This window comes from Ascaphus truei, chromosome 1, assembly GCF_040206685.1.
Source record: "Ascaphus truei isolate aAscTru1 chromosome 1, aAscTru1.hap1, whole genome shotgun sequence".
Classification (NCBI taxonomy): domain Eukaryota; kingdom Metazoa; phylum Chordata; class Amphibia; order Anura; family Ascaphidae; genus Ascaphus; species Ascaphus truei.
This window is the reverse complement of record NC_134483.1, coordinates 85551398-85578527: the sequence shown is the minus strand read 5'-3', so window position 1 is coordinate 85578527 and position 27130 is coordinate 85551398. Positions and strand designations below refer to the sequence as shown.

Genomic DNA, 27130 nt, shown 5'->3' with positions numbered 1-27130 from the left:
CAGGAGGGGAGACGCAGAGACAGATTTAGGAAAGAGTAGAGTGATTCTGGCAGCAGTGTTTAGGATAGATTGTAGGGGAGACAGGTGAGAGGTAGGAAGGCCGGACAGCAGGAGGTTACAGTAATCAAGACGGGAGAGAATGAGGGCCTGAGTCAGAGTTTTAGCAGTCGAGCAACAGAGGAAAGGGCGTATCTTAGTGATATTGCGGAGGAAAAGCGTCAGGTTTTAGAAACGTTTTGAATGTGAGAGAGGAGTCGAGTGTGACCCCTAGGCAGCGTGCTTGGAGGAACAAGTCGGAAGGCTCCAGAACTCTGCCCACCAGTGGCATAACTACCGCCCGCCACCAGTGAGCCACATTTCTGACTCACCCCCCTCTCTCCTTTGCAGCTTCTGCCTGTCAGATTGTATTCTCAGCTGCATGGAGTCTGCAGACACATACTGTGCCTGCGTGGCTTGCAACTATGTTGCACTCCTTGCCTGCGAGCATGACATCAGTGAGCTGCTACAGCAGTCTCTGAGATCCTCACCAGAATGGGCTAGTCTGCCCCCCCTCCTGTTTGTTCAGACATGGTCTGCCCCTAGACTTTTCCTTTGCCCACACCGCACCTCACTTTCTTTTCAACCCTGGAGACAGTGAGTAAAGAACCTTTCTCTGTTTATAACCCTTGGTGAGGCCATCTCTTTTTACCGGTTCCTAACTAATAATCACCACTACACACCATCCACAAGCATCTGTACCCTGCTACCTTTTCCCAATAAAGTGGAGGAAATATTACAGGGCTTGGAGTGATTTAAAAGGGAACTGTGTTAATGCTATCGGGAGCCATTCATACCAACGTGCCCTGGCTTCAGAATAGTAAAAAGAGGACCGTGTGCCTTGGGAAATACACACAGAGGAGCTGCTACCCACAGCCTTTATGCTAAAGATACAAGCGAGCAGCTTACGTAGCAAATAAATAAACAGCAGTCTCTCACCACATTGCACAAGCACGTTGCTACACAGAGCCACAAGCCTCTACACAGCAAACTACCACAGCTTTATGCAAAGACAGTGAGCAGCCTTACTTTGCTAATACTGCACAAAGGAATCACACAGCAGCTACTACTCAAAGACTTTATGCTATACAGAATAGTCTCTGCACCCCAGGACAAGCAGCAGCTTCACTCTGCCAGACAGGGCAGCAAGCTTTATACAGCAAACTGCACACAGCCTTGCAACTAACAGTGCTTCCCTCACAATACCTAATTGCCTTTTTCTCTGTCTGAGTCCACCCGCTGCTCAGCCCCACAGTGAGGAGCCAACGGACATCTGTAAGTACAGCTACCCCAACGCTGCACGCTGCAGGACACCGCTCGGCATCATCTGAGACAGACGCCCATCGCTGACAAGGTAAAAGACCGCACGCCACACGCACTGGCAAAGGCCTACACACACCTACAGCATGGCAGAACTCAGAGCCTCACCAGACATCACGCAGGAAAGCGATCTCTCAGACACAGAGACCGCTGCGCATCTGCAACAGGCGCAGGCAGGCGCAAGGCCTAAACGGACAGTCACACTGACACAAAAGGCCCGCGAAAAATATGAGAATGACATTGAAGCACACCGCGAAAGGTTAGAGAAGGCCTGGGAGGACACTGGTCGTGAAATATGTAACGTTGCAAGCACTAGTGATCAGGAGAAACAAATTAGGCAAGCTATAGCCCAATTGAGGTCAAGTCACAAACGTTACCAAATGCTGTCACAAACATATCTCGCCTACCTAAAAAGAATTAACACAGAGGAAAGCCTCAGCGAACGCGACCAGCAGGAGGCAACTGACCTGGAGCGTGACGGCTTCGTGCAGACCACTATTACTGAGGCCGAAGACCAGAGAAAGGACCTTTTGCTGGAAACTGCATCGCAGCGCTCAAGCACATCCAGACACTCATCAAGGTCAGCAAGATCAGTGCAATCTCACGCGTCTAGCGCAAGCGCGAGCGCTACCAAGGCGCGAGCCACAGCAGAGGCCGCACGTGCCAGAGCCGAATATGGTCGGAGAGAGGCAGCCGTAAGGGCAGAAAGGGCGCGCATAGAAGAGGAGGAGCAGGCCGCCTCCGCTGCCAATGCGCGTAGAAAGGCCGAATTAGACGCGGATCTAGAGGCTCTAAGCAAAGAAGAGGACGCCGCTGCCGCCATAGCCCAAGCCGAAGTCCTAGAAGCAGCTGCGAGACAGGACGGCGGGGAGCTACCGTACAGACGGATAGCTTCAGAGGATCCAGCCCAACGCACTGAAGACTACGTAAGGAGCCTCTTCAGTGTAAACACCAGCGCACCATCTCAACACGGAGGGAGTGACACCACAGACAACGAAAACTCGCTAGGACCACGAGGAGAAGACGCTGCTCCGTCAATGGCACACGCTGCCTGGGATAGCCACAGCCGCAACAGTGATCCACACGCCAGAGCGCACACGGATGCACCACAACAGGCTCGTAATCCAGGTACACCCACGCGGGCGAAAACAGCCCCTCACACTGGCCAGCAGCCATCACGCGTCCACGCCAAGGAAGAGGCGACCGCACAGACCGTCCCAGCAACTACCTCAGAACGAGGCAAACGCGCCGACGTCTCAGGTCTGACAGACATAGCCAAGTACATGATCCGGCGCGACTTGGTGCACGCAGGACTCATCAGCTTCGACGACCGCCCTGAGAACTACCGGACGTGGAAGTTCACGTTCAAAGACGCAATCGACAGCTTGGACTTCTCAGCAAGGGAAGAGTTCAACTTGTTAGTTAAGTTCTTGGGGAACGTATCCAGGGAGCAAGCGCAGAGACTTCGGACGGCAAATGCACATCAACCCCAAGTAGGTCTGGACCTAGTGTGGGAAAGGCTAGAAGAGACCTATGGCAGCCCTGAAGCAGTCGAGGATTCACTCTTCAAAAGAATCGAGAGCTTCCCCAAGATCACGAGTAAAGACTACTCGAAGTTACGAGATCTTGGAGACCTGCTGCAAGAACTGGAGTCCGCAAGGAAAGACCATTCCTTAATAGGTCTCAACGCCCTAGATTCAGCTCGTGGAGTGAGACCCATCCTGGAGAAGCTACCCTTCAACCTCCAAGAAAGGTGGCTTTCACAAGGTTCCAAATACAAAAGGGAGAAGCAGGTTGTCTTCCCCCCATTCTCATTCTTCGTGAGCTTCATCTGCGAAGCGGCAAAGACAAGAAACGACCCCAGCTTCATCTTAGGGGCGCAAACCACATCCAGCACCAGCCACCCGAGGAACGAAAGGTCAATAGCAAGGTGCAAGGACTCCAGAACACCCATCTCGGTCCACAGGACGGACGTGCCCCCTACGACCCACGCGAGTCCCAGCCAGACGGCCGACAGGGACAAAAAACCAAGGGACCTTAACAAAGAATGCCCTATCCACAAAAAGCCGCATCCACTTAACAAGTGCTTCGGATTCAGGATGAAACCCATAGAGGAGCGAAAGAACCTACTCAGGGAATGGGGAGCCTGTTTCAAATGTTGTGCTTCCACAACTCATTTATTCAAGGACTGCAAAGAAGCTATGAAATGCACAGAGTGCGATAGTGACAGGCACATAGCCGCTCTACACCCGGAAGCTATGAAGCCCAAAGCAAGCAAAGCCCCTAACCCTCCGACAAAGCAGGGCGGGGAGGAAGAAGTGGGAGACACCCCCCCCCCGACGTCAGTAGCATCCAAATGCACAGAAGTATGCGGAGAAGGAGACGACGGTAGATCTTGCTCTAAAATATGTCTGGTAGCAGTGCACCCAGAGGGACAACCCCAAAGAGCCAAACGGATGTATGCAATCATCGACGACCAGAGCAACCGATCGCTGGTCAGGTCAGAATTCTTCGATATGTTCGGCATACAAGACAGCACTTCTCCTTACACTCTCAGAACGTGCGCAGGGCGAATGGAGACTACAGGGAGAAGAGTGAATGGCTACACCATATGCTCAATAGACGGCAAAGTGAGCATGCCCCTCCCCACGCTCATCGAGTGCAATCACATGGCCGAAGATAGGACTGAGATCCCCACGCCAGACGTGGCGCGACACCATCCCCATCTAAAAACCATTGCCGATCATATCCCACCACTAGACGAAGATGCCCAGATCCTGCTGCTACTTGGCAGAGACATCATGAGAGCACACAAGATCCGCGAACAGCGAAATGGGGACCACAACGGCCCAAGCGCTCAAAGGCTCGATCTAGGATGGGTGGTAGTTGGAGAAGTATGCATAGACAGGATACGAGGACCCGACAACGTAGGCGCCCTACATACGAACTTGTTGGAAAACGGTCGTATATCCCACTTCAAACCTTGTCCGAACCACTTTCAGGTCCACGAGAAGCTCGAGACTAAAAGGAACTATGGAGACGCGCCTGTAGCAAGAAAATACCCCAACGACCTAGGGAGTACAGTGTTCCAGACAACAAAGGACGACGACAAACAGGCGCCATCAATGGAAGACAAAGAATTCTTGAGGTTAATGGATAAGGAGCTCTTCAAGGACGAATTGGGCAGTTGGGTGGCCCCACTACCTTTCCGCTCGCCAAGAAGACGCCTCCCAAACAACAGAGACCATGCTATGTCTAGGCTCTCTTCGCTCCGCCGCAACCTACAAAGGAAACCGGAGACCAAGGAACACTTTGTGGCCTTCATGCAAAAAATCTTCCACAGTGGCCATGCAGAGTCGGCGCCCCCACTGAAAGAAGGCGAAGAATGCTGGTACCTCCCGTCGTTTGGCGTCTACCACCCCCAGAAACCTGGCCAAATCCGAGTGGTATTCGACTCCAGCGCCCAGCATCAGGGAGTCTCCCTAAACGATGTTCTCCTCACCGGGCCGGATCTGACAAACAGTCTTCTGGGAGTGCTGATCCGCTTCCGCAAGGAACCTATCGCCGTAACCGCAGACATTCAACAGATGTTCCACTGTTTCCTTGTGCGAGAAGACAACCGTAACTACCTAAGATTCCTGTGGTACCAAGATGACGACATAGAAAAAGAAATCACGGAGTTCCGCATGAAAGTACATGTCTTCGGGAACAGCCCATCACCTGCAGTGGCAGCCTACGGCCTCAGAAGAACGGCCCAAGACGGAGAAGCAGAGTTCGGGAAAGACGCCAGGAGCTTCGTCGAAAGAGACTTCTATGTGGACGACGGATTAAAATCAGTTCCCACCGAAGATGAAGCCGTAGATCTACTCAAGAGGACACAAAAGATGTTAGCAAAGGCCAACCTAAGGTTGCACAAAATAGCTTCCAACAGTGCCACAGTGATGAAGGCGTTTCACGCAGATGATCAAGCACCAGATCTCAAGAATTTGGATCTGGGGACCGACACGCCTCCCATACAGCGGAGCCTGGGGATAAGCTGGAATCTTAAAACAGACACCTTTACGTTCCAGGTAGCCATCGAAGAAAAACCCTTCACACGTCGCGGAGTCCTGTCCACCGTTAACAGTCTCTACGACCCGCTAGGATTCGTGGCTCCTGTCACTATACAAGGGAAGTCCCTCCTCAGAGAAATGTCCTTCGAAAAACAGGAATGGGACACCCCACTACCTCCAGAAAAACGGAAAGAGTGGGAAACGTGGAAACACTCCTTGAAGGCCCTCGAGCAACTTCAAATCCCACGCCCCTATTCACCTATATCTCTCACCGCCGCACACAGCAAAGAGCTTTGCGTGTTCTCAGATGCCTCCACCAAAGCTATAGCAGCGGTGGCCTACCTAAAAACCACGGACGTGGATGGAAGTTGCCACATCAGGTTCATCCTTGGCAAAGCTAAGCTGGCGCCACAACCTGACCATACTATACCCAGACTCGAGCTGTGTGGTGCAGTGCTAGCAGTAGAACTGGCGGAGCTTATCGAGAATGAGATGGACAGCAAACCAGATGCCGTCAAACTCTACACAGATAGCAAGGTGGTACTGGGATACATCTACAATAAGAAAAGGAGATTCTACGTATACGTAGCTAACCGCGTAGAAAGAATCAGGAAGTCAACCCAACCAGAACAATGGCACCACGTGCCCACAGAGCAAAATCCCGCAGATCACGCCACCAGATCAGTACCCGCATCTCAACTGCAGAGTACGTCGTGGCTCACAGGACCAATGTTTCTTGCGCAGCCTGCGGAAACGCTACCAAACCCAGTTGACGATTTTGAACTAGTGGATCCCGAAAAGGATACGGAGATAAGGCCCCCACAAGTATCCGTGGTACTCACCAATGTATCGCACAAAAACGCATTCGGATCACATCGATTCCAACGCTTCTCAAAGTGGACGGCCCTTCTGCGAACAGTAGCCCGTCTCGGGCATATAGCCTCCTCCTTCCGCCAGACACCAGATGGTAAAACTACCGGCTGCCACGGCTGGCACATCTGTAAAGAGCTGCGCACCGTAAAGGAAATTACAAAGGCTAAGGAAACTGTTCTCAGTCATGTTCAAAGAGAAACGTATGCGGAAGAGATCAATTGCATTCGCGGAAAGAAGAGTGTTCACAAAAACAGTCCACTCTGGAAGTTGAATCCCTTCATCGACAACGACGGCCTCATGAGAGTAGGAGGCCGCCTCAATAAGTCCCAACTGAGCAGGGAGGAAAGCAACCCTCTCATCATCCCTGGCCGGCATCACATCGCCACTTTGTTGGTGCGCCACTACCACGAACAAGTCATGCATCAGGGACGACACTTCACCGAAGGCGCCATTAGGGCGGCGGGCATTTGGGTCGTTGGCATGAAAAGGTGCGTGGCCAGTAATCTCCACAAATGTGTTAGGTGCCGAATGCTGAGAGGCAAAAGCCAAGACCAAAGGATGGCGGATCTACCTGTCGACAGACTTAATACAGAACCCCCCTTTACCTATGTAGGACTTGATGTATTTGGGCCCTGGATGGTCATCTCGCGTAGAACTAGGGGCGGACTAGCAAACAGCAAACGTTGGGCGGTACTCTTCACCTGCATGAGCACACGAGCTATACACATCGAGGTTATAGAATCTATGGATGCTTCAAGCTTCATAAATGCCCTCAGAAGGTTCTTTGCCGTCAGAGGACCAGTTAAACAAATACGCTCGGATTGTGGCACCAATTTCGTTGGAGCATGCAAGGAATTACAAATGGACACTAAAGACAATAGAAACAATAGTATCCAAAGATACCTGCGCGACCAAGAGTGCACGTGGACATTCAACCCCCCTCACTCCTCTCACATGGGCGGAGCATGGGAACGCATGATCGGAGTGGTTCGGCGTATCTTGGATTCTATAATGCTAAAAACCGATCTGACTCGACTCACTCACGAAGTGCTAACCACATTCATGGCCGAAATATCAGCAATAGTCAATGCTAGACCCTTGATCCCAGTGTCAACAGATCCAGAATCGCCAAGTATTCTGACACCAGCAATGCTGTTAACCCAGAAAGTAGGGAACATCTCCACACCAGTCGAAAACTTCCATTCTAAGGATATGCACAAACGACAGTGGAGACAGGTGCAGTACTTGGCCAACACATTTTGGGACCGCTGGAGACGCGAGTATCTGGTGACACTTCAAGAACGCCACAAATGGCAAACAGTAAAACCAGATATCCAAGTGGGGGATGTGGTCTTGTTGAAAGATAAACAGGTGGCAAGAAATGAATGGCCCATGGGACTTATAATAAGAACTATCCCAAGCGAAGACGAAAGGGTTCGCAAAGTGGAAGTACGAGTGGCCCAGAATGGGATCGTTAAAACCTTCCTAAGACCCATTACAGAGACTATCCTTCTAATGCCCAAATCGGACTGTGATGGGGAAAAACTGGTTACCAGTGCCGTGGACTTTTAAGAGACATTGTGGTGCGTCAAGCTAACCAAGAGCTGTGCACCCACCTGGCTTCCCTTACTGGAAGGCCTGGCCAAAGGACTTTGATGCCAGTGGTACCAGCCGGTATCACATTGCTATGGAAATATGGACCTTTGCAGTATATTGTTATGTTGTATGTATTGCACATATGTTCCACATAGCTTGCCATATAGTGGTATCTACAGATACCAGACGGGGAGTGTTATGGAACAAGAGCCACATTTCTGACTCACCCCCCTCTCTCCTTTGCAGCTTCTGCCTGTCAGATTGTATTCTCAGCTGCATGGAGTCTGCAGACACATACTGTGCCTGCGTGGCTTGCAACTATGTTGCACTCCTTGCCTGCGAGCATGACATCAGTGAGCTGCTACAGCAGTCTCTGAGATCCTCACCAGAATGGGCTAGTCTGCCCCCCCTCCTGTTTGTTCAGACATGGTCTGCCCCTAGACTTTTCCTTTGCCCACACCGCACCTCACTTTCTTTTCAACCCTGGAGACAGTGAGTAAAGAACCTTTCTCTGTTTATAACCCTTGGTGAGGCCATCTCTTTTTACCGGTTCCTAACTAATAATCACCACTACACACCATCCACAAGCATCTGTACCCTGCTACCTTTTCCCAATAAAGTGGAGGAAATATTACAGGGCTTGGAGTGATTTAAAAGGGAACTGTGTTAATGCTATCGGGAGCCATTCATACCAACGTGCCCTGGCTTCAGAATAGTAGGGGAGACAGGTGAGAGGTAGGAAGGCCGGACAGCAGGAGGTTACAGTAATCAAGACGGGAGAGAATGAGGGCCTGAGTCAGAGTTTTAGCAGTCGAGCAACAGAGGAAAGGGCGTATCTTAGTGATATTGCGGAGGAAAAGCGTCAGGTTTTAGAAACGTTTTGAATGTGAGAGAGGAGTCGAGTGTGACCCCTAGGCAGCGTGCTTGGAGGAACAAGTCGGAAGGCTCCAGAACTCTGCCCACCAGTGGCATAACTACCGCCCGCCACCAGTCTAAGGCCGCGCTTATAGTGCTGGCAAAGGCACTGTGACCGATGAAGTCACCCGTCGCCGTCACCACCCGTGATAGATGTAATTTGTTTTTTAGCAACGGTCGCCAGTGACCTCACTAAAGGGGGCGGGCCGCGCAATTTGATTGGTTTAGAGACAGTCACATGTGGCAACTGTCTCTAAAAAATAGTCCCGGCTACCAATTTTCCAGATGCGACGTCGCTCCGTCGCACTTACTATAAGCGCTGGCGATGGAGTCAATTGTTTTGTTTTCGAGCGCCGTCGCGCGCACTATAAGCGCAGCCTAAGTTCTTTCAAAACCAAAGCTGTCTCTCATTTTTATCTGGTCTGTAACTGTTACATACGCCTATAACATATATTATCTCTAACTGTGCATGCAATGTCTTGTATATAATGTAGATGAAAATGTCCAAAAAGGGAAAACCGGAGCACAGCTTGCCAAAAAAATGAACTGGTAGAGACAGGAACCAAAATTAAAGATTTATTAAATTAAAACAAATACATGAAAAGTCCTGGCAGATCCTCTAACGCTTTTCACGCACAGGACGCTTTGTATATAATGTATATACGAAGCACTGCCATCTACAGCACTTACTCCCTCCCCTGCAGTCTCTAAGTTTCCCATTAAACCTCTTAGATTGTAAGCTCTTCGGGGCAGGGATTTCCTTTCCTATTGTCTGATTTTGCTGCACTTATTGTATAATTATAATTCCCTGTACTGTATTCTTTGTGAAGCGCTGAGTACACTTTTAGCGCTATATAAATAAAGATATACAATACAATAACCTTGCTCACTTAATGTAACTATGTATTTGTAAACAAAACACAGAACCCCTGAGCCCCCACAAAATATATATGTATATAAGTGTCAAAATGGAGTGCTATTGAGCGTGGCATATGTATACAACAGATGACAGAAGCCCAATGCTACATCCAACATGGACAGAAATACACAGTAAAATACCCATATATTCTGTGTATTTCTGTCATGTTGGATGTAGCATTGGGCTTCTCTGTCGTCTGTTGTATATGTATTTGTAACCATGTATTTGCCATCATAAGGCTGCGCCTGTAGTGCCCGCGATGGCGACGCGGTGTTGCTCCAAAACAAAACAATTCACTCTGTCGCGAGCGCTTATAGTAAGCGCGACGGGGCGACCAAAAATTTGGAAACCGGGTAAATTTGATTTTACAGAGACTGTCGCCACATGTGACTGTCTCTGAACCAATCAATGACCCCGTCGCTAGCGACGTCGCTGAAAGTTAAATTATAACTTTCGCGGGTGGCGACGTCATCGGTCGCGTCGCCAGCACTGTAAGCGCGGCCTCACTCTGTGTCCAGGACATACTTGAAAACGAGAGGTAACTCAATGTATTACTTCCTGGTAAAACATTTAATAAATAAAATAAAAATTACTGCCACCACTTCCTTCCTCCCCCCCTTCTGTCACGTAAAATGCTGGCTAATAAAAACTCTTGCTGGCTCCTTAGTATTTTATATTTGTGTCCACCCCTGTGTTTCAAACCTCTTCACATGGTGTGTATGAAGTATTTGTACAAATACCAGATCCATATAATTGCTTTCTCCTTGTAAGTTGCATACAGACAACGCATTGCCCACGTCCCTGCACAATTCAATTAAATAACTCATGTTCAATTGCTGTCTGCAAAAAGCCTGAACAACAACAGGACCTACTTGTGGCATGCAGGAATAACAGAACATATTTCTACATCCATCATAAATTAAGTATTAACAATACAAGCTAGGATCAAAATAAACTTATGGCAATGAGATATATATATCTTATACTATATTAGTGAAAGCACTGTATGCCTGTCTGGATGTCCGGTGTCCCTAGGGGAAATCTCATTGGTCCCTTGGGCCACCCGCCCCGCACACCTCTCATTGGCCTGAGGTGGAGTGACGGGCCAAACACACACACACACACACACACACACACACACACACACACACACACACACACACACACACACACACACACACACACACACCACCCTCCTCAGCGCACACACACACACACACACACACACACACACACACACACACACTCACTCCACCCTCCTCAACACAGACACACACACTCCAACCTCCTTAACGGCTGCCCGGCCTTGACCCCCCCCGCCCTTCCCGGCGGATGGCCCGCAACAACGGAACCCCCCCCTATCACCACTCCGCGGGACCTCAACATCACCCTCTCTCCCGGTGCTCACCCTCTCTCCCGGTGCTCACCCTCTCTCCCGGTGCTCACCCTCTCTCCCGGTGCTCCCTCTCCCCCGGTGCTCCCTCCCACAGACTGCTCCCCCCCCCCCAGAGCACGCTCTCGCCGCTCTCACCATCAGGCCTAGAGGCCGCGCCCCCAGCTCACCATCCCCGCGAGCGCTGCTCCGGCTCTCTCAGTCGGGAGCTGTACGGGCCGGCTGCCCACACTACCTCCTCACCTGAGCATCTCAGCTCTGCCTCGCCGGGGGGAACGGAGACCGCCGAGGAACCCGTGGAGGAGCGCGGCCCGGTGCGAGGTAAGTAACCGCAGGGGAAGGGATCTTTCACTCCCCCCCCCGGCCCTTCACCCCACCCGGCCCTTCACCCGGCCCGGCGCTTCACCCCCCCCCCCCGGCCTGGCCCTTCACCCGGCCCGGCCATTCACCCCCCCCCCCCGGCCCTGCCCTTCACCCCCCCCTGGCCATGCCCTATCACCCCCCCCCCGGCCATGCCCTTCACCCCCCCCGGCCATGCCCTTCACCCCCCCCGGCCATGCCCTTCACCCCCCCCCCCCGGCCCTGCCCTTCGCCCCTGCCCTTCGCCCCCTCCGGCCCTGCCCTTCACTCACACACCCCCTGCCCTTCGCCCCCGTCCCCACCCTCCCTGCCCTTCGCCCCCCTCCCTGCCCTTCGCCCCCCTCCCTGCCCTTCACCCCCCCCCCGGCCCTGCCCTTCGCCCCTGCCCTTCGCCCCCTCCGGCCCTGCCCTTCGCCCCCGCCCTCCCTGCCCTTCGCCCCCGTCCCCACCCTCCCTGCCCTTCGCCCCCCTCCCTGCCCTTCGCCCCCCTCCCTGCCCTTCGCCCCCCTCCCTGCCCTTCCCCGCCTCTCCACGCCCCCCGCCCCAGCAATCACGGGCAACGCCGGGTTTATCAGCTAGTATATATATATATATATATAATTTTTTTTTAACATATTTATACTTCTATGGCATGTATTTTTTGTGATAAAACTATGGATCCTAGAATCTACAGGTCAATCAGAATTTTCCTCTTCAGTTCACTGTTTGTAAAGTAAAGCATGTATTATACTAAGCGCGGGCGCACAACGTTGCGTGTGCGTTTTGTGCATGTAGACCAAATGTTGATGCGCGTAGCTAGGAGGGGTGGCCATGACGTCATAAGGGTAGGCCTCACTGTGTTTGGCTCACAGTGTCACGTGGCACGGCAGCCACTAGAAACATTTCTTTGTAATTTCCCCAAGCTGCCGCACGTGACGGTAGTGGATACACAGGTATTTTTCATTGCCGTGCACGCGCGCCAGCACTTAGTATAATACCAGCCTTAGACATAAAACCAAGTATGGCGAGTAAAAAAAGTGATAAAAACCCTCCACCGTACTGTGTGCAGTAAATACAAATACCACATGTGAGCACATTCACATGTCTCAGACACGACTACAACCCTGCTATTCCCCATTATCTCTTAGCATACTGCAGCCAGGGAATCTGGGTAATGACACACAAATGAGCACACAGTGTCACAGTTTGCTTCTTGTCCATTTTTAACATGGACCCCTATTAACCTTATGCCTGCTACATTACACAGCTTTCCAGCACAGCCAGGGTTACAGAAGTGCAGAGCCAGTAAACCTACTCACAGTCATCTGTTTCATACTTTGGAGTCTCTTCAGTGTGAGGATAGGTACTGGCTATGCAATGTGAAGCAGGTAGTGGGTATAACCCGGGATGGAAAAATTACAGGAACCTGGTCTAAAATTCCCCGCTGGCGCCTGTGCTGTGCGCAGTGAAGAGTTGCCTGATTGACAGGTCAAGCCATCGCTGTGCAGCTCAGTGAGGAGAGTGGGGATCGGAGAGCAGGAGGCGTGCAAAGCCTGGGGCTAATCGGAGGGGAGGAGCTCTAGAGCGGAGATGTCAGTGTGTCAGTGTCACTGCGCAGCTCAGTGAGGAGGCAGACATGGGTGAGAGTGTCCATGGGTGAGAGTGTCCGTGTGTGAGAGTGTCTGTGTGCGAGAGCCAGTATGTGCCAGTGTCGGTGTGGGCCGGTGTGAGTATGTCACAGTTACACAGTGATGTACATACAGTGACACAGAACCGACGACTGGTGAGAAGACCCCTCCCCCCACGCCTAACAACACCGGCTCCCAAGTATTTTTATATTTTCGGCCACCACTGGACCAGACGTAAAAACAAGTTATGGCGAGTGAAAAAGTTACGTAATGATGCCACAGTAAACCAAAGTAATACAACAAATATTTGAAAAGCATGAATTTAACAAGACTTTAAAATAAAAAAATGTCACAAAAAAATAAAACAAGTTTTCACTACAAGGGTGAATACATAGTTATAAACGAAAACAATAACATTCATGAGCACATTATTAAATACATTTACTGTGTGCCAAGTGGCACTGCCCCTTCATGGGCCTTCCTGGTAAACTGGTCCCCTTGCCTCATTCTGAATGAGACGGCTCCTATTCTGTCATGTCCGGTTTAGTGCCGTCAATCAGAATTCATTTTCAAAGAGGTTTTGGCAATATGTGCGTCTATGAAAGCTCGCAAGACAATGGCCATGATTTGACAACCATTATGCACATTCATGGAAGAAAGCCCGAGGCACCATGCTTTATAATATGATCTATAAAAACTTGATTCATGATGAAACACAGGCCTTGAGATGTAAAAACCCCTTCAAAATCTGTCTAAAAAAAACCAACAGCCACTCACTTCCTAAGGAGCCTGACGTTATGCTTTTACCCACATGTAAGCTATTATATATACACATCGTTTGAAACTTAATTCCACATCTGCTACTCCACAGCCATTGGAAATCAGATGAATTTTCCTGACAATTGTTTGCAAAGACTATAATCGCAAGCTTCTGTAACCGTATATCAAGCTGCAAGGCAACATACCCCATGACGCCCTGTGGCTTCTCGCCCACTTTTTTTTCCCCCTAGAAATGAAATCTTTGGTTCTATCAAGTTCTAATTATGATTTAGTTGTTTTCCTCCTGAGGAGATGGGAACTGCAAGGCAGCAAAAATCGGGTTTCCTTCCAAAGAAGATCATACCGGCTCCAGGAGAGATAACTGGCCAGGGTTTGGATGCACAAACCTTGGCTGAGCCTGTGTTACATGAGAAATAGTGACAAAATGATATACATAGAAAGCAGACCAATTACAAGCCTACTTGTAGGCCCATTATAAAATAATCTGGACCACTACTGATGCAGCCACCAAGATTCGACCATACCTCGAGGTGAAAACTGCACTATGCCGCAATATCTTGAGAGGTGGACCGAAGCAGACTATAATGGCCCATCGGTTTAACACAGCAGGGGTCCCTGCAGTGTGAATCCTACCGGGTCTACCTGTCTGTAAGAAACGCGCAGTAAGAGAGCCTGAGCCAGTCACTCTACCTGCGCACCTCTAAAAGGCGATCACAGGGGTTTTATTTAATTTTAACATTACAGTAATCTAGCAGGGGATCTCCTATTTCCCGAGTTACAGGCCCATTATGTGGTGCCGGTATCCCCATGTTAAAATCCTGTGGGTCAAGTGACCGTGGGATCTAAACAAAGCAGAGGGATACCGGCACCCAATAATGGCACCCAATAATGGGGCCTGTATCTCGGGAAGTAGAGTCCCCAAGGCTGAAATCAACCTTGTTCAGCTCAGTAGACCCCCTGCTCCCGCACACTAGTATGAAACAACCCCCATCCAAATAAAAAAATCATTACCTTAGCGGGTGGCTGCTACGGTAATGAAGCTGCTTACATTTTATTTTTAGTCATAGTGTGTGTGAGCAGGCGGACTCCTGAGCTGAACCACATTGATTTCAGCATTGTGGACGCCCTGCTTCCCGAGATACAGGCCCCGGTATCCCTGCAATGTTAAAGGCCTCCGGTCATGTAACACAGAGGATTTTCACATTGCGGGGATACCGTCACCCCATACCGGGGCCTGTATCTCGGGAAGCAGAGCGTCCCGGAGGCTGAAATCAACTTGATTCAGCTCAGGAAACCCCTGCTCACGCACACTATGAATAAAAATAAAATGTAAGCAGCTTCATTACCTTAGCGGCTAACCGCTAAAGCAATGAAGGGGTTAAGGCAGCCTACCAGGTTTATTGGGGGCAGAGGGGGTGAGTGAAGGGGAGTAATAGCCCCAGGGAGGATGGTAAGGCCTCAGTGGGTAGTGTGAGGGGTTAACCGCTATGGTAATTAAAGTGTTAACCCCTCACACTACCCACGAGGCCTTACCACCCACCCTGTGGGAACTACCCCCTTCACTCACCCCCTCTACAACAAACAGACAACATACAACATACAGATAAGAGGAAAACAAAAAAATATATATTTATTTGCAGTATACAAATAAAGGATATTGTTACTTTTAAGGTGATTGAATGTTTCTAAAGACAACAAAGAACCAAAGTTGTTTACATGTAAAGAATGGAAGGCTCCTGCACTACGGCTTTCCTGTGATGTCTCTCCCAAGTGCTGGAGAAGAGATCAGCTCCATTCAAATGTATGGGACTAAAATCTGATCCAGCACAGGGAAGTAACTTTACAATACATAGAGCAGGGATCTATGGCTGAGGTTCATTAAGCTCCAAGAAAGGGGTGTACTCGCCAGATCTTAAGTCAATGACAAGTTGGGAAGATTAAATGTCAATGGCAGTGTAAGAGATGTGTGCAGAGGTACATATAATGGAGACCGATTTGGGTGAAATTATATCTTGGCTTTATTGAGCCTGTTCCTTTATCCAGGCAAAATATGCAAAACATACAAAAACAACAAAATAACAAAATAAACCCCTATCCCTCTTAACTCTGTGCCCAGGACATACTTGAAAACGAGAGGTAACTCTCAATGTATTACTTCCTGGTAAAATATTTTATAAATAAATTGTAAGGGCTAACTTATTTCCCCAGATCCTACCTGCACAGCTGGAGTGATAATCCCATTACCAGCCTATACCCCAAAGTCTCAAGAGGTACCATAAAGCAGGTGGCCCTTCATTCCAGTCTCTAGCTGGTTCCTGGGTTCCGTGTGTCCAGGAATATGGGTGTCTGGGTGTCTGGGTGTCTTGATCTCAGCACAGCCTTTGTGCTCAATAAAGTATCTGTGTGCAGGCGTCTCTGCTCTCCTTCTGTCCGCCCAAATGTGAGCTAAGGAATCTCTCTCCTGTTTCCAACAGGAGGCTTTTCTTACAAACTTAATTGGCCAGGTGGAGTCTGGTTAATTGCCTGCGTCACTTAACCAGATTCCTGCTGTATTTTAGAGATAGTCTCTTTAACAGGGATAAGTCCATGTTACAGGCAGTTAACGAGGGTTTGAACTGCAATACCCTTTATCTTTGCTCAGTGAATCTGCCTGTATGTCTCTTATTGAAAAGTCCACAATCCTCAATTTTGATTACAAAGTTACCAAACTTCATACACGATACGGACATGACTTTGTATACAAAAGGAAAAACAGAATGCTGGTGCACATCCATTACTCAATGTAAGGCCTCCTGCTATATTACTCACCTGAATGTGTAACAGAAGGATAGCAGCTTTCTGAAGCGTTGAGTAGTGGCAGATCTTAGCATCTGTTAGGGTTACATCCGCAAAGTTCTGTTAAAATCAGGGCTCATAACGTCACGAACGAAATCTATCACCCCAGAAGTTAAAGCCTATAAACAATGCTAATTATAGTCAAAAACAACCGCCGTTCTACATCTCATTAGCATAGGTTTAAAATCACGTTTTTGTAGCACAGCGTTGCGTTATCTTCCAATAACGTGATGTGTTGAGAAACAGAGGATGTTGGTTAAATTGTGTCTGCCTAACTGTGGTGTTACACGCACCCAGACACTGTAAAAGCTCTATTTCGAAACTGGATGCAACGCCAAAGTTAGGTGTAACATAACTAACGTACCATTAAGTGCCTGCGTTAACCTTAATGCAGCTTTGTGCATATGTGATGTTATGAGAACGCCGTATTTGGATATCATCATCAACGCCTGTTCTAGTTAATGCAATGCTCTTTAGAAAACATGACTTTGTCCTTTGAAGAATCAGTTATTGATAAAACGATGTAAACAAATTAGGAGCCTGCTAGAATTTTTAGGAGCCAACTAGTGGGGGAGCGGATCGCACAGTGCCCGGTGCAGCTGTTTGGGCCTCTCCTCCCCAACACCCCCCCCTCAACTTTGGCTTCTAAAAATTCCACACACCCCCGGGCGTGCACACAGTCAGTGGCTCTGTGTATCAGTGTGCATCCCTCAATGAAAGGGACCTCACTCCTTCCCCCCCCCCCCCCCATTCCCTGAAATGGACCCAACTTCTCACTCCTCCCCCCTTTATTGTAGGCCTCATGGAGGGCAGGGGTGGGCACAGTGCTGAAGCTCTCTTCATCTCTTCCCCCCCTATCCCACCCCCACGCACTACACACTTAGTCACAGCTGCCACAAGCACTTGATCCTGCGTTGATGTTGCGCTGGTAAAGCCGGCTGGGGCACGCTGTGTGCGGTTGCGGCAGTGACCAACAGGCAGTCAGCACCACAAAGCCCAGGCACCAGTGATGATATTTTAGGCGCTCCGGAAATTTCCATCCCTGGGTTTACTTGCTGTAAAGTGTCTTAAATGAGTTTGCAGACCTGGGCCTCAGGGAGCAATAGGTTGCCTTAAAATGGGCTAAAACTCATCCAGCACAGGTGGTTTAGTGTGTGCAGGATCACCACAATACATGCTCTTTCCCAGCCACAACTAACTACACAACTGCAACTACCCTAATCAGAAGAAAACGAGAAACACCGCCCTTCCCATATCAAAATATGCGAAGCAGAAAAATATTATTACATTACCAGAATCATTTATCTTTTATCTTCAGTGTTTATTTCCATTTCACAATGGGGTCTTTTCTGCTGAGGTGGAGGAGAAGGAGGGAAGGAGTGGGGGGGTGGGGGGGGAGGTTAACAGCAGACAATTCCATGTAAAACAAGCAACAAATGAAATCCACTGAGCAGACTTTCCGTCTATATCAAGGACACAGAGATTCTCCTCTCCGGAGCCCGGAGCCAGCCGTACAGATGTAATCTTCCTGCTTTTCCTTTAGATACTCTTGGACATCAGAAAACACGTCGCAAATAAGTCATTATCGGAGCCTAGAGTCTGTTTGCAAGGTCGAAAAAAAAGAACTTATTTCAACACCCACAGCCCAATGTCCAACCAAACAATGCTATGGTAGGCCATGGATCTGTCACAGTTAACCTCTTCGTTACCAGATCATTACATTGGTGACACACGGGCAACCAAGGGATTAAGTCAGACTGTGTAGTTGGAGTAATCACATATCTACAAAACAGTACAGATGAGCACACTGTCACAAAAAGACCAGCTGATAAATGATATTTAAATGATGGCGACAGGAACGTCCCGTGTGTGTACAACACACAATTCTGATCCTTTTTATGGCCCAAAGAAAGGACTTCTTCACATATCATGTGATCTGCAAATTAAAAAGTAACAATAATCCTTTACTATACTTCGTATTTGTTGTCTCAGGGTGAGAATATGAAGAATGCTGACCGGTAACAAGAATGTAACTATTCCTCTAACATGGTGTTTTGTGGAAGATACTGCGATTATTAGGAAGACAGGAATGTTATTCTAAAAATGAACAAAAGCCATTATTCTTCTATTTTCCATCAACTGTTTTAGAAGGCAAAAAAAAACGTGGAGTATAAGCCAACGGAAATATGTGCTTATAGACAGACTGAATTATTTCAATACATCTATTGTCTTCATTACTAGAGGCAATGAAGCCTTAAGTAAATACAGAGCTTTAATTAAGGCGACGTCCCATTCACGGTCAAAAAAAAATATTTTCTTTCACAAACTCCGTTTACTCTTCTTTTTCGATCCTGATCACAAACCTGGCTGAGATTCTCCAGTAGTTTTCCATTGTGAAACGGATGCAGTGTCCCTTTGCCGGCCACCATAGTGACGTTTCTGAAAACGGCTTTACAACTCACACCGGGTCGCGGCAACTTTGGCTTTAACCAAATGTGCACGGCCATTGCCAAAAGTTATTGATAAAACGCTTAAAAACAGGAAATACACATTTCTATGTGTGTTGATAACCAAGCATTTTCTACGTTTTTTTTTCTTGGCCTGCAAAATGTTAGTAAGTTGGACTGCATCGTTAGACTAATGACTGTAAGTTTTAAGCTCCATGCAGTTAGATGGTGTCCCTCTGCAAGTGTTTACGTGCAACGGTTTGCAATATATTACATGCAATGGTTATAGTACCATAGAAAAGTCATGCTACAGCGCCTAAAGGGGCATTCAAGTTTGTTTGTGTTTTTTAAATCGGTATTTAAGCAGGGGGTCTACGGAGATCAACCGCATACACTTCAGCTCCGGGGACCCCCTGCTTCCCGACATACAGTACCTCCATAGGTGATGCCAGTGCTTGATTCTTAAATCTCTCACAGTTCCAATAGGAAGTCAAGATGGATGGCATTGTGGTTTCCTATTGGCTTCTTCGTCTCAAGAGATTTAAAACTCTATTGTTACCCAGCAAGGGATGCTACCAGCCTAAAGAAATAAAAAAGTAGTGGTAATCAATGATTGGGAAAAAAGTGTCATTAGACACCACCATTCATTGGATGTATGTCCCTCCAGCAATATAAAGTGCTATGCGGATAACACTTGTACCTGAAATGCAACCATGGACACAGTTTAATACTCCTGTTTTTTGTTTGTTTTTTTACTTCATTGTTCTATTCTGTTGAAAACACAGCTTACTCCTGATGAGCTATTTGCACTTCCTGAAAATAGAATCTTTTTTTGCATTACAAAAACAAGAACACATCCCGTTTGGGCCTTGGACATTCCTCTTTGGGAGTTAGCCAGTCAGGAATAGATGGACTACCTATTTGATTTCCGCTGGGTTTTTTTTTTGCAGCTGCCTGTAAGAAGACGCAGACTCCCCTCCCCCTGCATGAGTGAAAAACAAGAGTTTGGGAAATGTTCGTTATTTGTGGCTTTTTACATAATTTCAATTTGCTCTATGACTTATGCTGGGAAGGTACAGTATCCCATACATGTCACTGCCTCTCCCGTACAGAAAAATGTGCCCTATCTTCACCCCTCCCCCTTCTTTCCCAGCTGGACCTGGAAGATGAGATCTTCTAGAGGTTTCCTTCCTTTATTTGGTTTACACAGTTAAGGAGCCGTCTGTCATATGCCCTCTTACCCTCCATCCCTACTGGATCCACACATGGAGGGGCCCTTTACGGTTATTTATAGGATTATGAGAATTCCCACACTTATGAACACTATGTGAACCCATGTGTCTACCATTTAAATTACTTCTCCCTTATTTTATAGAGCGAGAAAAAAAAAACCTGTTTTCCAGTTTAGTCAATTGCTCAAGCAAGTCTCGACATCCCATAGATAAAACCTTTATTAATGAACCTCCTGTTGAGTTTCCAACGGTTCCATTAATTTCCCACTGTTTCAGCAATACAGAGAACATATCTATTAACTATTAATATTTAACTCGAAGATATTTCCAGTACAAACCCCAAAACTTAACTCTTTGCAGAAGATCAATAAAACCCCAGTGATTAAGTGTTGCCTAAAGAACAAGCAAAGAGAAATAAGAACCCTGTTGGGAAGCCATTTAGACATCTTAGACCAGGGGCATTGCTGCGTGCCATGTATTTCATCTGCTTAAATAAATGCAGCAGTTTGATACCTTTAATGCAATGTAATGACCTAAGCTGCTGATCAATCTGTTCTCCTGTGATCAATCAGCAAAAGATCCTGCTCCCCCAGGTCCTAATTTGGCCGCCTATTTAAAAAGAGGAAGTGCTGTGTTCTTCTAAATCAGGCCTGCCCAACTCGTAAAGTGAGAAGGGCCAAACTGCTCCAAGGAAAAAAAATTGGGGACGCACGGGTTAAATCATCATCATCATCTCTCCTCCAGCACCCTTTACGATACTCCCCATCTATCTCTCATACCCCCCTCTCCCCCTCACCCACACAATACACCCCTCCACATCAAACACACAATACCCCCCCTCTACATCCCCCCCCCCAAGTCAGCATCCCATGTCAGCATCCCCCCCAAGTCAGCATCCCCCCCATGTCTCTCTTCCCTCAATATGACTCTCTCCCCCTCCCCTCAATATGACAAACTCTCCCCTTCCCTCAATATGACACTCTCCCCCTCCCCTAAATGACACGCTCTCCCCCTCCCCTCAATATGACACTCTCTCCCCCTCCTCTCAATATGACACTCTTTCCCCCTCCCTCAATATGACACTCACCCCCCCTCCCCTCAATATGACACTCTCTCCCCCTCCCCTAAATGACACGCTCTCCCCCTCCCCTCAATATGACACTCTCTCCCCCTCCTCTCAATATGACACTCTTTCCCCTCCCCTCAATATGACACTCTCCCCCTCCCCTCAATATGACACTTTCCCCCTCCCCTGAATATGACACTCTCTCCCCCCCCTGCAACTCACATCACTCCCCCCCCCTGCAACTCACATCACTCCCCCCCTGCAACTCACATCACTCTCTCCCCCCCTGCAACTCACATCACTCTCTCCCCCCCCCTGCAACTCACATCACTCTCCCCCCCTGCACCTCACGTCAGCAGCCCACCCCCCCTCACATGTCAGCAGCCCACCCCCCCCCTCACATGTCAGCAGCCCACCCCCCTGCACCAGCCCGTTTTTCACACCCACCCCCCCACTAGCCTGTTTTTCACACCCACCCCCCCACCAGCCCATTTTTCACACCCCCCAGCCCGTTTTTCACACCCACCCCCCCACCAGCCCGTTTTTCTCACACACACCTCTTAGAGACACACACACACACACTCCCTCTCCCCGGTAATAAGCCCCGCCCCCGGCATGCTCTGACCTCCAAACCGCCCCCCGGCATCCTGCTATTGAAAAAAAAAATACTCACGGCTGCCGCATCCTCCTCATGCTGCTGCTGCCCCCGCGCACCGCAAAACCCGGGGGCGGAGAGAGAGGAAGGAGGAGGGAGGAAAAAATCGCCGCCATTTTTTTAAACTTTTTTCTTAAACTTTTTTTAAATTTATTTATTTAATTAATTAATTAATTAACTTGCGCCCGGCCGGAATCATCGCGGGCCGCACATAGACGCCAGGCGGGCCGCATGCGGCCCGCATGTTGTGCAGGCCTATTCTAAATGGTTGCTATAGCAACCTTAATACAGTAGAAAGTGCATCAAGAAGGGGGGGGAGAGGAATGCAGTGTTTGTTTTCTAAGATCAACTGATTTATTTAAAACACATAGGATTTCGAAAATAATGCTGCAACAATGAATGAATGGGTATGAAAAAAACATGTTCAAGGTGCAGTCGCACATAGAACCACACTGAACTAATATCAGTGATGTGTTCAAGTAAATAACGTCCGCCTTTAAAAATCTGACATTTGCGGTGTGTGTATATATCTCTATATCTATATATCTCTATACTGTACATGCTTCGTAGCAATATAATATAGAGAATACGATACCCGGAGACAAAAGCCCATAGAGATCAGGAAACGGCACACTGCAAGGTTTGTAAGTCAAAATAATTGTATTTGCATGCGGAGTACAGTACAAATGACCAACGTTTCGTTCCCAGAAAACGGGACCTTCCTCAAAGTGGTCAGCAACACCCTGAGGAAGGTCCCGTTTTCTGGGACCGAAACGTTAGTTATTTGTACTGTACTCCGCGTGCAAAAACAATTATTTTGACTTACAAACCTTGCAGTGTGCCGTTTCCTGATCTCTATGGACTTTTGCCTCCGAGTATCGTACTCACTCTCTATTTATATTTGCCATGCACGGTATATGAATATATTTAATTAACTTATCAGATGGAGCAAACAAGATTGACACTCTTGAAATCTCCATACCTTCAAAAATGTTCCAAGGATGTCTGTGGTGAACTCGTTTTTACCTATTGAAACATATCGCTTGCCATTACACTACTTCAAATTGGTATTATGTGGGACTGAACTTTGAAGAGCCTAAAAGGTTTGTCAATATTTATTATAATGAAAAACAAGTTCATTCCGTCCCTGTTAATGCGTTACCAGCCTCTACAGCAGGGAATTGGTTAATAGAGTATCCCAAACAGCACTTTTAGAAGAAAAAATAAATAAATCATACAGTACTTGCCAATGCAGCTGATTATTTATTCTATTTTGATTTAGCAAGTGGATGACACCCAATGTGATGCTATTGGCTGCAGTATTGTATTTAACTCCCTGGGCAGTCTCATCACGTGTCTCCTGACGAAGCACTACGTGCGAAACGCGTAGAGGTCACGTGAGGCTGCTTCGTGGATATCAAACTACAGAGAGGGATCTGTTCGGGGAAGTGAGGTTGTCTGTGGTGTGAGTGAGCAGTGTTGGTCCGGACCATTTACATCTACTGCACCCAGCTTTGTAACCAGAGCTCTCCGACATTATCCCTTGCTTTTTGGGCAATTGTATACACACACACACACACACACACACTATTACTGTCATTATTATTTAGCATTGAAACTATTGCCTATGCTTTGGTTTTATCTTATATGTTAACCCCTTAAAGGTTTTTATTTCTAGCTGCTCAGTGCGCCTTCTGCCAATCTTCTTTTTTCTACTTGGCTCATAGACATATGCAACTTACTACAAAAGTACCAAAACACGTCACTATGTCCTTGACCTTTCAAGGGAAAGCGCTCTATATAAAAAACTGCCAAGGTTCAGTTCCGTAGTTCAAGTGTTATGGTTAAGTAATGTGTTTACACTGCACCTTCAAACAGCTTGTAGCTGGGTGATTCATTGGAACTACCCAGTTTAGTAAAACAAACATTCACCAAGCACGTTGGCTTCTTGGAAGGGCGATTGGCCGATTATGGAATGCTTCCCCAGCACAGCACAATGGTAATGGGAATTCCAGCAGTTTCCTGTTTTAATTGCACGAAAGGTATTCCTGGCGTAAAGTTCATATTCTATTTCAGAAAGAGTGATGAAAGGGCTTGTTTCTTTTATAGGATTCCACTTAAGAAATACAGCTCGTTAGCTTCATTTTGATTGTACCTTGTTAGTGAGGATCCTGATCAGTGGTGTTTTGTAGGAGGGAGGGGGGGAAAGCTGTCAGAAACCCTTACCAAATAATAATGAATATACACTTAAAACGATAATAAAACAGCTTGTTTCAAATAAATAAAAGCAGCAAAAAATTGAGTAGTGTTAAATAAACATTCCAGTACACTTTCCTAATGATTTAATCATAATTTTATGGACTTTCTTGTGCAGGATCTCAGTTTCTTTGATTTCACAAAAATAGCCCTTGTGTCACACCTGAAGAGGTCCTCTGTATTCGCATTTTTTGGGACCATCTTTTCATTCATTGGACTACTGTACCTCCAGAAACTGCTCCAATTCATTCAGTCTGCCAGCATCACGTTTATATCCATATATACTGTCCATAATCACTTTTCCATTTGTGCACATTTAATTTATATTATATACATACAAATGATTCCAGAAACAATTAAACTTTTATCTTTGCGGGAGTCATGCTTCATATATAGTGCACAACGGGTTGGTCATATCACTATCGATTAAAACTTTGACACTCCTTTCAATTTTTTCTTAGACAATAGATAGCGGTTTGCACCAGATCCTAAGGACCCATTATCAGTCATCGATAGATGTTTATCTGAGCTCCTGGAGTGTATGAGAGCCAGTTAGTTGTTGAAGCCTGATAAGACACAAGTGCTTGTGGTGGATGCTCACTGTCAGAAGACAACAAGACTGTAGCTAGGTCAACCAACAGGCCTTAAGCTTGGGCATTGGGCGTTTCCAGTTGCTAAACTCTATCTGTGTGCAGAATCTTGGTATTGTCCTCAACTGTGACTTGATTCTTAAACATCAGGTGTCAGCCGTGATCAAATCTTCATTCTTCTGCATAAAGAACATAGCCAGGATTAAGCACTTAACCCCACCCCCCCGCCAAAGGATCTTACTACGCTTGTCCAAGCCTTTGTGTCCCCATGCATGGACTAGTGCAATGCCCTCTATTTGGGTCTTCCAGAAAAAGTTCTCCGCCGCTTGCAGCTGGTGCAGAATGCTGCGGCCAGGTTGTTAACCAACAGACCCGTTCTTGCCACATGACTGTTCTCCGTTCTCTACACTGGCTGCCTGTAAAATGGCAAATTTATTTCAAGATTGGCTTGTTGACATGCAAAGCATTACATGATCAGAGTCCCAGCTATCTGAAAGAGCTTCTAGTTCCCTACACTCCAGTCTGCAAGTGAAGGACTCCTAACAGTTCCCAGAATCTCCTCGACTTCCTTTGGGGCCAGAGCTTTTAGCCACACTGCTCTCACTCTTTGGAACAGTCTGCCTTGTACAGTTCGAGAGGCCCTCCTCTCTGGAAATCTATCAAAACAGTCCAAAGACCTACTGCTTGAGCCACATGTGCTGAAACAGAGATATCCTGAAAACCAGACTTGTTGGTGGCCCTTGAGGACTGGAGTTGCTCACTCCTGTTTTAATGCAACTGAAGATATGAGATTACACATTGAACCAACCTGAGATATCTTCAAAATGTGCAAAAATTCGGAAGTTAAACAACTAACCCAAGACAAATGCAGACGAGGAAAGCATGAAAAGCTTGGGAGGAAGAGAAGCAGGATTCCTATGTGCCAAATGCCAACAGTTAAATGGTAGAAGGAATTTCACTTACGTCAGCATGGGGGACCAAAGTTTGAAACTAAATTACTTATAAGAGAAGTAATAAGTAGTATAAATTATGGGCATGTAGGAAAAACAAACCCACTAAATTGATTGAAATGATTCTAATGATTCAATTGTATGCAGAAGACCAATGTTAAATCGTCCAAAGCCAGTTTGGCAGAGTAGAAATACCATTTCCTACATGAATGAGAAAAACAAAAAACACACACCAGCGCACCACGGATTAGTAAATTGTACCAATATTTAATATAGGGTCACGTAGGACCACAAATAAACAAATAAAATTCAATAATAAAACAAACACCAAACAAAAATACATATAAAACACATGTGGCTACTCCTACTATGAGGATGCTAAACCAATAAGCCTCCAGTGAAGCACAGGAATTGAACACGGTGATAATCAAAATAACACCCACTGCGGGGTTTCTAAGATGCCTTGTAATAAATACCCAACTGAGGGGAACAAATACTGACCGCAAAGTGGCAGCAGGGGCTCAGCGTGAACGCAAACTGTCTGGACAGTGTGAACACACGACAAACAACTCTTCTCAGCAACCACTTCCTGGTCTCGCGTTCCAGCCAATGGGAAACTGCGCAGGGCTGGCTCTCGTGACTTCTATGCGTTTCGCAACAAGTCAGGACGTTGTTTAAGCAGCGTTCCATAGTGTGTCTCCTGCTCCTAGTATATACTACTAAGTGAATATATTTTCATGGTAATCAAAATTCATAGAAATGTACCACCGCATATACAGTATAAATATGTATGCATAAGTATTTGTATTTATTTTTTTAGTTTATGTACCACTATAAAATAAATCTTTAACTGTTCACATATACTCATTGAGCTGGATGAGGCCCAAACTCGTGACTTTCAGTTGTTGGATCACTTATAGGAATAGTCACTGGCTGAGCATTTGTTTCCATTTAAAATTGTGTTCTTGGCTAGTATTTGATTCCAGTTAGCAAAATCTGCACTTACACCAGACCTGCTGGTTCAGTGCCATCTAGGGCGCTCCACTGATTCCGAAAATCAGCAACGCCGGAGCACCAGTGAAATTACTGGAGTCTGCTTACTAAAGTCTCCCAGCTTCAAAACCAGGGCAAAAATGTATTGTACCAGATTTAATCAAAACAAAACACTCAGATTACAGATGTAGCAGACATTACCCTCATTAACGCAAAATAACGTGTTAAAGAACACCTGTTTTATCTCCTTACCCA

General features: G+C 47.3%; 1 protein-coding gene across 3 annotated transcripts in view; it reads right to left on the bottom strand.

Annotated features, from left to right (window-relative positions):
• Positions 1 to 27130, bottom strand: part of LHFPL2 (LHFPL tetraspan subfamily member 2) — a 176141-nt gene that overhangs the window by 116026 nt on the left and 32985 nt on the right. The window contains exon 2 of one of the 3 annotated variants that reach the window (XM_075590912.1): positions 16660 to 16721. The exons of the other annotated variants lie outside the window; for them this stretch is intronic. The gene's annotated coding sequence lies outside the window, so the exon portion shown is untranslated. The remainder of the gene's footprint in view (positions 1 to 16659; positions 16722 to 27130) is intronic. 3 annotated transcript variants of the gene reach the window in all.